This window comes from Lipotes vexillifer, unplaced genomic scaffold (genome assembly GCF_000442215.2).
Source record: "Lipotes vexillifer unplaced genomic scaffold, Lipotes_vexillifer_v1.1 scaffold297, whole genome shotgun sequence".
NCBI lineage: Eukaryota > Metazoa > Chordata > Mammalia > Artiodactyla > Lipotidae > Lipotes > Lipotes vexillifer.
This window is the reverse complement of record NW_006772098.1, coordinates 218,138-226,090: the sequence shown is the minus strand read 5'-3', so window position 1 is coordinate 226,090 and position 7,953 is coordinate 218,138. Positions and strand designations below refer to the sequence as shown.

The 7,953-nt window shown below is 40.8% G+C and overlaps 1 pseudogene; it reads right to left on the bottom strand.

Annotated features, from left to right (window-relative positions):
* Positions 1-565: 565 nt before the first annotated feature.
* Positions 566-1,115, bottom strand: LOC103074819 (60S ribosomal protein L19 pseudogene; annotated as a pseudogene).
* Positions 1,116-7,953: the final 6,838 nt, after the last annotated feature.

The following is a 7,953-nucleotide window of genomic DNA, read 5'->3' as shown; positions in this document are numbered from 1 at the left end:
AGGGAAAGATTCTGCAAATGCCTTTTCTTCCTATTTACACCTTTATGAGCCTTCATACAATTTTAGTAGGCATTTATCTGTATACGTTTATGGTGTCCAAGAACATGCTTAATCATTGTTCTTTAATATTCTCTGTAAAAGGAAAGCCTCCTCTGTTGTAGCACACAAAGGAAGGTGATAAGTAAAAGTACCTTCTATCCCTGGAGACCTTGATTTCTCAAAGAGCTTTTATGTTGATTAATTCATGTAATATTCACAAACACTTTGGCATGAATATAATGCTACTAAAGCCAAGGACATTGTGAAAAGTACTGGTTTTAAAGCAGATGACTCTAAGGATCACCTGTTCTCTCTTTTAACCATCAGCTGGTTAGTTATCTTCATCACAGGCCAGCCTGGTTCCAACTGCCCGACTGTGAGGTTAGCCATGGGGTCTCTGACCATTTGTCTTTTGTTCTTCTTGAGAAGATTTTTTTTTTTAAGGCAGATAAAGCCTTGTTTTTTATTGAATGAGTGGTCTATCTAATTGCCGAGGCCACTATGTACAGAGAAGAGAGGGAGAACTTTATTTCTTGGTCTCTTCCTCCTTGGACAGAGTCTTGATGATTTCTTCCTTCTTGGCCTGGAGCCGGTCTTCATGGTCTTTGCAGGCTTCCTTGGTCTTAGACCTGAGGGCCTCAGCCTGGTCTGGCAGAAGCTTGTGGATATGTTCCATGAGAATCCGCTTGTTTTTGAACACGTTACCCTTCACTTTCAGGTATAGGCTGTGATACCTGTGCTGGTCAATCTCCTTAGATTCACGGTATCTTCTGAGCAGCCGGCAGCCAGATTACCTATTAGGGCATTAGAGCACTGGCAGTACCGTTTTGCTTACCTATGTCCATATGCCTGCCCTTCCTGTGGGCCAAGGTGTTTTTCCGGCATCGAGCCGGGGAATGGACCATCACAGGCTTCCGGATGATGAGCCCATCTCTGATCAGTTTCCAGATCTGCTGATGGGAGTTGGCATTGGTGATTTCCTTTGTCTCATTGGGGTCCAACCAGACCTTCTTTTTGCCACAGAGGAGGACACTGGAGGCAAACCTCTTTGGAAGCCTGAGCATACTCATGGCTGCAGCCGCAGTGGTGAAAGGCGAGAAGATTTTAGATAAGTTGGGAATCAAATAAAATGCCATTTCTCTTATTAATTGTCCTTCATGTAAGTTGAAGTTGCCATAACTGAACTGGCTGAATCTCTAAATCCCCCTGTGACCTTTTATCTGCTCTTTAAAGTTGGTTCTGTAGTTTAGTTTTTAAAGAGGTATTATCAGTTATTGAGCCCTTACCACTCACCCTTGAAGTCTCAGCTTAAGTATCATTTTCCCACAAAACATTCCCAAACTATCCTGCCTACGTTTGGTCACCTGGTAATATGCACACGCAGAGCACTGCAAATTCCTTTTAATCTATATCCTGCAGCTTTAATGACCTATTTCTTTCTTCTTTAATAAACTATAACTACCAGGACGGTGGAGAGTGCCTCGTTCACTAGCCCCAGCCTCAGGCCTAATGTAACAGCCAGTGCCTCCAGATCCAATATAAATTTGGATAAATGTGAATAAATGCAGGGCGGCACGGTAGCCACTGAGGATGCCAAGCTCTAGAAGCACCTCAGGGAGTTCATTGTCTAGTCAGGCATGCAGGATGGATGAATATAAATACAAACAATACGAAGATAAAATAAGGAATAATCAAATGTTTTTTTAAAAAGCTATAATTTCAGTGAGGTTTACACGGATTTAGGGGAGTGAGGATTGTGGCTCGGGATGACAAAGCGACGAGAGGGATGAAGCAACTCAGCTCCATGGACAGGGAGTCACCTTGGCCATGGTGAGTCATGCATAATGGACTCTAGGGACACATCTGTACCTTTTCATTTTATTCCACAGGATACGTAATATCCTATTCTCTCTCTCATTCTCTTTTTAAAATTCTTTTTTAACCAGATGTAGTAATTCCAAAAGCAAACCCTTTGGGAACATTTAACGTTTAACATGATGATATGTAGAGGTAAAAAATGAGAAGGGAAGGAGTCCATTTTTGTAACCGTGAACAAGGCATAATAAGGACAACGGTAACTGCATAGGGGAGGAAAAGTTTCCTTCTGCCCTCTTAGGTTCTGTGGCTGGGCCTAATAATTAAACTGGCATAACATAGATTAACAGGAAAAAGCCTACAGGTGTTATTTAATACAGCCCACCCTTAAACAAAGCAGGTCTGAACTGCACAGCTCCAACTATATGAGGATTTTTTTCTTTTTTTCTTTTTCTTTTTTTTAACATCTTTATTGGAGTATAATTGCTTTACAATGGTGTGTTAGTTTCTGCTTTATAACAAATTGAATCAGCTATACATATACACATGTCCCCATATCTCTTCCCTCTTGCGTCTCCCTCCCTCCCACCTTCCCTATCCCACCCCTCTAGGTGGTCACAAAGCACTGAACTGATCTCCCCGGGCTATGCGGCTGCTTCCCACTAGCTATCTATTTTAAGTTTGGTAGTGTATATATGTCCATGCCACTCTCTCACTTTGTACCAGCTTACCCTTCCCCCTCCCCGTATCCTCAAGTCCATTCTCTAGTAGGTCTGCATCTTTATTCCCATCTTGCCCCTAGGTTCTTCATGACCCTTTTTTTTTTCGAGTCCATATATATGTGTTAGCATATGGTATTTGTTTTTCTCTTTGTGACTTACTTCACTCTGTATGACAGTCTCTAGGTCCATCCACCTCACTACAAATAACCCAGCTTCATTCCTTTTTATGGCTGAGTAATATTCCACTGTATATATGTGTCACATCTTCTTTATCCATTTATCTGTTGATGGACACTTAGGTTGCTTCCATGTCCTGGCTATTGTAAATGAGAGCTGCAATGAATATTTTGGTACATGACTCTTTATGAATCATGGTTTTCTCAGGGTATATGCCCAGTAGTGGGATTGCTGGGTCATGTGGTAGTTCTATTTGTAGTTTTTTAAGGAACCTCCATACTGTTCTCCATACTGGCTGTATCAATTTACATTCCCACCAACAGTGCAAGAGGGTTCCTTTTTCTCCACACCCTCTCCAGCATTTATTGTTTGCAGATTTTTTTGATGATGGCCATTCTGACTGATGTGAGATGATACCTCATTGTAGTTTTGATTTGCATTTCTCTAATGATTAATGATGTTGAGCATTGTTTCATGTGTCTGTTGGCAATGTGTATATCTACTTTGGAGAAATGTCTATTTAGGTCTGCTGCCCATTTTTGGACTGGGTTGTTTGTTTTTTAGATATTGAGCTGCACGAGCTGCTTGTAAATTTTGGAGAATAATTCTTTGCCCATTGCTTCATTTGCAAATATTTTCTCCCATTCTGAAGGTTGTCTTTTCATCTTGTTTATGGTTTCCTTTGCTGTGCAAAAGCTTTTAATTTTCATTAGGTCCCATTTGTTTATTTTTGTTTTTATTTCCATTTCTCTAGAAGGTAGGTCAAAAAGGATCTTGCTGTGATTTATGTCATAGAGTGTTCTGCCTATGTTTTCCTCTAAGAGTTTGATAGTTTCTGGCCTTACATTTAGGTCTTTAATCCATTTTGAGTTTATTTTTGTGTATGCTGTTAGGGAGTGTTCTAATTTCATTCTTTTACATGTAGCTGTCCAGTTTTCCGAACACCAATTATTGAAGAGGTTATCTTTTCTCCACTGTATATTCTTGCCTCCTTTATCAAAGATAAGGTGACCATATGTGCGTGGGTTTATCTCTGGGCTTTCTCTCCTGTTCCATTGATCTATATTTCTGTTTTTGTGCCAGTACCATACTGCCTTGATTACTGTAGCTTTGTAGTATAGTCTGAAGTCTGGAGCCTGATTCCTCCAGCTCCATTTTTCTTTCTCAAGATTGCTTTGGCTAATCAGGGTCTTTTGTGTTTCCATACAAATTGTGAAATTTTTGTTCAGGTTCTGTGAAAAATGCCAGTGGTAGTTTGATAGGGATTGCATTGAATCTATAGATTGCTTTGGGTAGTAGAGCCATTTTCACAATATTGATTCTTCAAATCCAAAAACATGGTATATCTCTCCATCTATTTGTATTATCTTTAATTTCTTTCATCAGTGTCTTATAATGTTTTGCATACATGTCTTTTGTCTCCTTAGGTAGGTTTGTTCCTAGATATTTTATTCTTTTTGTTGCAATGGTAAATGGGAGTGTTTTGTTAATTTCACTTTCTGATTTTTCATCATTAGTGTATAGGAATGCCAGAGATTTCTGTGCATTAATTTTGTATCCTGCAACTTTACCAAATTCATTGATTAGCTCTAGTAGTTTTCTGGGAGCATCTTTAGGATTCTCTATGTATAGTATCATGTCATCTGCAAACAGTGACAGCTTTACTTCTTCTTTTCCGATTTGGATTCCTTTTATTTCTTTTTCTTCTCTGATTGCTGTGGCTAAAACTTCCAAAACTATGTTGAATAATAGTGGTGAGAGTAGGCAACCTTGCCTTGTTATTGATGTTAGTGGAAATGGATTCAGTTTTTCAACACTAAGGACGATGTTGGCTGTGGGTTTGTCATATATGGCCTTTATTATGTTGAGGAAAGTTCCCTCTATGCCTATTTTCTGCAGGGTTTTTTTCATAAATCGGTGTTGAATTTTGTCAAAAGCTTTCTCTGCATCTATTGAGATGATCATATGGTTTTTCTCCTTCAGTTTGTTAATATGGTGTATCACGTTGATTGATTTGCGTATATTGCAGAATCCTTGCATTCCTGGGATGGTGTATGATCCTTTTAATGTGCTGTTGGATTCTGTTTCCTAGTATTTTGTTGAGGATTTTCGCATCTATGTTCATCAGTGATATTGGCTTGTAGTTTTCTTTCTTTGTGACATCTTTGTCTGGTTTTGGTATCAGAGTGATGGTGGCCTTGTAGAATGAGTTTTGGAGTGTTCCCCCATCTGCTATGTTTTGGAAGAGTTTGAGAAGGCTAGGTATTAGCTCTTCTCTAAATGTTTGATAGAATTCACCTGTGAAACCATCTGGTCCTGGGCTTTTTTTTGTTGAAAGGCTTTTAATCACAGTTTCAACTTCAGTGCTTGCGATTGGTCTGTTCATATTTTCTATTTCTTCCTGGTTCAGTCTCAGAAGGTTGTGCATTTCTAAGAATTTTTCCATTTCTTCCAGGTTGTCCATTTTATTGGCATAGAGTTGCCTGTAGTAATCTCCCGTGATCTTTTGTATTTCTGCAGTGTCAGTTGTTACGTCTCCTTTTTCATTTCTAATTCTATTGATTTGAGTCTTCTCCCTTTTTTTCTTGATGAGTCTGGCTAATGGTTTATCAATTTTGTTTATTTTCTCAAAGAACCAGCTTTTAGTTTTATTGACCTTTGCTATCGTTTCTTTAATTTCTTTTTCATTTATTTCTGATCTGATCTTTATGATTTCTTTCCTTCTGCTAACTTTGGGGTTTTTTGGTTCTTCTTTCTCTAATTGCTTTAGGTGTAAGGTTAGGTTGTTTATTTGAGATGTTTCTTGTTTCTTAAGGTAGGATTGTATTGCTATAAACTTCCCTCTTAGAACTGCTTTTACTGCATCCCATAGGTTTTGGGTCGTCATGTTTTCATTGTCATTTGTTTCTAGGTATTTTTTGATTGTCTCTTTGATTTCTTCAGTGATCTCTTGGTTATTAAGTAGTGTGTTGTTTAGCCTCCATGTGCTTGTATTTCTTACACATTTTTTCCTGTAATTGATATCTAGTCTCATAGCGTTGTAATCAGAAAAGATACTTGATACAATTTCAATTTTCTTAAATTTAGCAAGGCTTGATTTGTGACCCAAGATATGATCTATCCTGGAGAATGTTCCATGATCACTTGAGAAGAATGTGTATTCTGTTCTTTTTGGATGGAATGTCCTATAAATATCAATTAAGTCTATTTTGTTTAATGTATCATTTAAAGCTTGTGTTTCCTTATTTATTTTCATTTTGGATGATCTGTCCATTGGTGAAAGTGGGGTGTTAAAGTCCACTACTATGATTGTGCTACTGTCTATTTCCCCTTTTATGGCTGTTAGTATTTGCCTTATGTATTGAGGTGCTCCTATGTTGGGTGCATAAATATTTACAATTGTTATATCTTCTTCTTGGATTGATCCCTTGATCATTATGTAGTTTCCTTCTTTGTCTCTTATAATGTCTTTGTTTTAAAGTCTATTTTGTCTGATATGAGAATTGCTACTCCAACTTTCTTTTGATTTCCATTTGCATGGAACCTCTTTTTCCATCCCCTCACTTTCAGTCTGTATGTGTCCCTAGGTCTGAAGTGGGTCTCTTGTAGACAACATATATATGGGTCTTGTTTTTGTATCCATTCAGCCAATCTATGTCTTTTGGTAGGTCTGGTGGGTTTTTATCTTGCTCCTTCATCTGCTGTGTGTTTTTCTGTCTTCTCATTGTGCTTCACTTACTGTGTTTGGGGTCTCCTTTTTGCAGGTGCAGGTTTGTAGTTTCCGTTGTTTTTGGTGTCTGTCCCTAGTGGCTAAGGTTGGTTCAGCGGGTTGTGTAGGCTTCCTGGCGGAGGGGACTAGTGCCTGTGTTCTGGTGGATGAGGCTGGATTTTGGCTTTCTGGTGGGCAGGTCCATGTCTGGTGGTGTGTTTTGGGGTGTCTGTGGACTTATTATGATTTTAGGCAGCCTCTCTGCTAAAGGGTGGGGTTGTGTTCCTGTCTTGCTAGTTGTTTGGCATAGGGTGTCCAGCACTGTAGCTGTTGGTCGTTGAGTGGAGCTGGGTCTTGGCGTTGAGATGGAGATCCCTGGGAGATTTTCACCATCTGATATTACGTGGAGCTGGGAGGTCTCTTGTGGACCAGTGTCCTGAACTTGGCTCTCCCACCTCAGTGGCACAGCCCTGATGCCTGGCTGGAGCACCAAGAGCCTGTCCTCCACACAGCTCAGAATGAAAGGGAGAAAAAAAGGAAAGAAAGAAAGAAGAAGGTAAAATAAAATAAAAGTTATTAAAAAAAATTATTATTAAGAAAAAATTTTTTTAAGTAATTAAAAAAAAATACGGACAGACAGAACCCTAGGACAAATGGTAAAAGCAAATCTATACAGACAAAATCACACACAGAAGCATATACATACACACTCACAAAAGGAGGAAAAGGGAAAAAAATATATATATTGTTGCTCCCAAAGTCCACCGCCTCAAATTGGGATTAATCGTTGTCTATTCAGGTATTCCACAGATGCAGGGCACATCAAGTTGATTGTGGAGCTTTAGTCCACTGCTTCTGAGGCTGCTGGGAGAGATTTCCCTTTCTCTTCTTTGTTCGCACAGCTCCCGGGGTTCAGCTTTGGGTTTGGACCCACCTCTGCGTGTAGGTCGCCAGAGGGTATCTGTTCATCGCTCAGACAGGACAGGGTTAAAGGAGCAGCTGATTCGGGGGCTCTGGCTCACTCAGGCCACGGGGAGGGAGGGGTGGGGTGAGCCTGCGGCAGCAGAGGCCAGCATGAAGTTGCACAAGCCTGAGGCGCACCATGCGTTCTCCCGGGTAAGTTGTCCCTGGATCCCAGGACCCTGGCAGTGGCGGGCTGCACAGGCTCCCCAGAAGGGGGGTGTGGAGAGTGACCTGTGCTCGCATACAGGCTTCTTGGTGGCGGCAGCAGCAGCCTTAGCTTCTCATGCCTGTCTCTGGTGTCCACGCTGTTAGCCATGGCTCGCGCCCGTCTCTGGAGCTCGTTTAGGTGTTGCTCTGAATCCCCTCTCCTCGCGCACCCCAAAACAGTGGTCTCTTGCCTCTTCAGCAGGTCCAGACTTTTCCCCGGACTCCCTCCCAGCCAGCCGTGGTGCACTAGCCCCCTTCAGGCTGTGTTCACGACGCCAACCCCAGTCCTCTCCCGGAGCTCCGACCGAAGCCCGAGCCTCA